The sequence below is a fragment of the Triticum aestivum genome, chromosome 5B (assembly GCF_018294505.1).
Source record: "Triticum aestivum cultivar Chinese Spring chromosome 5B, IWGSC CS RefSeq v2.1, whole genome shotgun sequence".
Classification (NCBI taxonomy): Eukaryota; Viridiplantae; Streptophyta; class Magnoliopsida; order Poales; family Poaceae; genus Triticum; species Triticum aestivum.
Genome location: NC_057807.1, coordinates 373,013,356 through 373,016,516, shown reverse-complemented (window position 1 = coordinate 373,016,516; position 3,161 = coordinate 373,013,356).

Here is a 3,161-nt window from a genome sequence, read left to right as displayed (position 1 = left end):
TTTATGGTCTATGCTTTCAACATGTCAATTGCTTGTTACTTGTTCGTGAGAAGTTTTATGAGATGAACTACTGTTATGACATATAATCATGCTAGAAAAGGTGATTGAAATTATCATTAATCATACTTGTTCACCTTCTAGCATTCACACTTCATAAATTCTTTCTTTATCATTTACCTACTCGAGGACGAGCAGGAATTAATCTTGGGGATGCTGATACGTCTCCAACGTATCTATAATTTATGAAGCATTCATGCTCTTTTATTATCTGTTTTGAATGATTACGGGCTTTATTATACACTTTTATATTACTTTTGGGACTAACCTATTAACCAGAGGCCCAACCCATATTGCAATTTTCTTGCCTATTTCAGTGTTTCGAAGAAAAGGAATATCAAACAGAGTCCAAACGGAATGAAACCTTCGGGGGCGTGATTTTTAGGAAGAATATGATCCGAGAGACTTGGAGTTCACGTCAGAAGAGCATCGAGGAAGCCACGAGATAGGGGGGCGCGCCCACCCCCCTGGGCACGCCCTACCCTCTCGTGGGCCCCTCGAGGCTCCCTTGACCGACTTCTTTCGCCTATATAAGCCTATGTACCCTAAAAACATTAGAACAGAAGATAGATCGGGAGTTCCGCCACCGCAAGCCTCTGTAGCCACCAAAAACCTCTCGGGAGCCCGTTCCGGCACCCTGCCGGAGGGGGATCCCATCACCGATGGCCATCTTCATCATCCCGGTGCTATTCATGACGAGGAGGGAGTAGTTACCCTTGAGGCTGAGGGTATGTACCAGTAGCTATGTGTTTGATCTCTCTCTCTCTCTCTCTCGTGTTCTCTCTATGGCACGATCTTGACGTATCGCGAGCTTTGCTATTATAGTTGGATCTTATGATGTTTCTCCCCCTCTAATCTCTTGTAATGGATTGAGTTTTCCCTTTGAAGTTATCTTATCGGATTGAGTCTTTAAGGATTTGAGAACACTTGATGTATGTCTTGCCATGCTTATCTGTGGTGACAATGGGATATCATGTGCCTCTTGATGTATGTTTTGGTGACCAACCTGCAGGTTCCGTCCATGAACCTATGCATAGGGGTTGGCACACGTTTTCGTCTTGACTCTCCGGTAGAAACTTTGGGGCACTCTTTGAAGTACTTTGTGTTGGTGGAATAGATGAATCTGAGATTGTGTGATGCATATCGTATAATCATGCCCACAGATACTTGAGGTGACAATGGAGTATCTAGGTGACATTAGGATTTTTGTTGATTTGTGTCTTAAGGTGTTATTCTAGTATGAACTCTATGATAGATTGAGCGGAAATAATAGCTTCATGTTATTTTACTACGAACTCTTGAATAGATAGAACAGAAAGGATAACTTTGAGGTTGTTTCGTACCCTACCATAATCTCTTTGTTTGTTCTCCGCTATTAGTGGCTTTGGAGTGACTCTTTGTTGCATGTTGAGGGATTTTTATATGATCTATCTATGTTATTATTGTTGAGAGAACTTGCACTAGTGAAAGTATGAACCTTAGGCCTTGTTTCCTACCATTGCAATACCGTTTATGCTCACTTTTATCATTAGTTATCTTGCTGTTTTTATATCTTCATATTACAAATACCTTTTTCTACCATCCATATTGCACTTGGATCACCAACTCTTCGCCGAACTAGTGCACCTATACAATTTACCATTGTACTGGGTGTGTTGGGGACACAACAGACTCTTTGTTATTTGGTTGCAGGGTTGTTTGAGAGAGACCATCTTCATCCTACGCCTCCCATGGATTGATAAACCTTAGGTCATCCACTTGAGGGAAATTTGCTACTGTCCTACAAACCTGTGCACTTGCAGGCCCAACAACGTCTACAAGAAGAAGGTTGTGTAGTAGACATAATTAGCCCAAAACATTTAAGATATATCTTTGTCTCATTGTGCTCCAACAACTCCCTCCATCTCAACCCGCGCCTTGCTATTCCGAAATTACAGTGAGCGCGAAAACTCCCATCTCCTGTGAAATCACGACACGTGAAATGCCCGTGGTACCCCTGAACCGAAAGAACCGCCTCAAATCGGTGGGGGTACTTTCGTAACTTACCCCACATTTCGGACAAGCGCATCCCTAAGCCATGGTTCCCCACTCCCATCCCATCCGCCCACCCATTCGTACACCGAGGCCACGAAAACCCGCGACGAAGCCCCACACCCTCCTCCGTCCGCCACCCATCTAGAGCCTCTTCCCCAACGATGTCGTCCACAGCAACACCTCGACGTCCCTGATCCACCGTACCGGATGAGGATCCGTCGTCGATCTTGTCGTCCCGCCGGTTCAGCCACCCCGTCCTCCACCTCCAAGGAGCTGCGCCGATGTTCCCCTCGTCTTTCGCGCCACCTCCATTTCCTCATCACCGTCTTCACCTGCACCACCGGAAGAGCATCATCATCACCGTTTCCTCGGATGAAGTTGCGGCCTAATCGGCGCCACCAAAGAGGTTGTACACTAATCGCCACATTTTCTTCTTGACTCGATCTCACGATGCTGCCGACGCTCGGTCCCGAGCCGACACGGCGCGGCTCCATCCACGGCAGCGTCACCGGCCACTTCCTCCACGGCGTCGCTGCCTCGGCGGCGACGTCCACATCAGTAGGAGTTACTGCTGCTTTATCTCTCGCTCACGCTGCTCCTCTGCTCTTGCTCTCGGTCCCCTACCTGGTCTGCTCTTGCTATTGCTCTTGCTCTTGCTTGCGATGCTGCTCAGACTTAGCTACACTTCAGTGGACTGAATCGACTTTTGGGTCAGTCGATTTTCAGGGGGTGGGGGGGCTCCCCGAGGTGAAGTAAGAACCAGCCGCATCGGGAAGGGGGCTCATCGGAGAGGTACCCTACTATCTATCTTAGGGTTCAGGGTGGGGGCGGTGGTCGCCGGTGGTGGTGGGGCGGTGGTGTGGGGATCGCCAGAGAAAAAGCTCGGCACTGGGGGCCTAGAGGGATGGTCGGGGCGGCAGCGGACTGGTGGTGGGGAGTGTTTTCGGGGCGGGCGAGGCGGCGCACCGCCGGCCGCGAGCGGCAGGGGGCTGCTGTTTGGCCGGTGGTGGCTGGCGGCTCTGGGGTGGTGGAGGTTGAAGATGAACTGCATGCCCTTGATTTGTATCCAA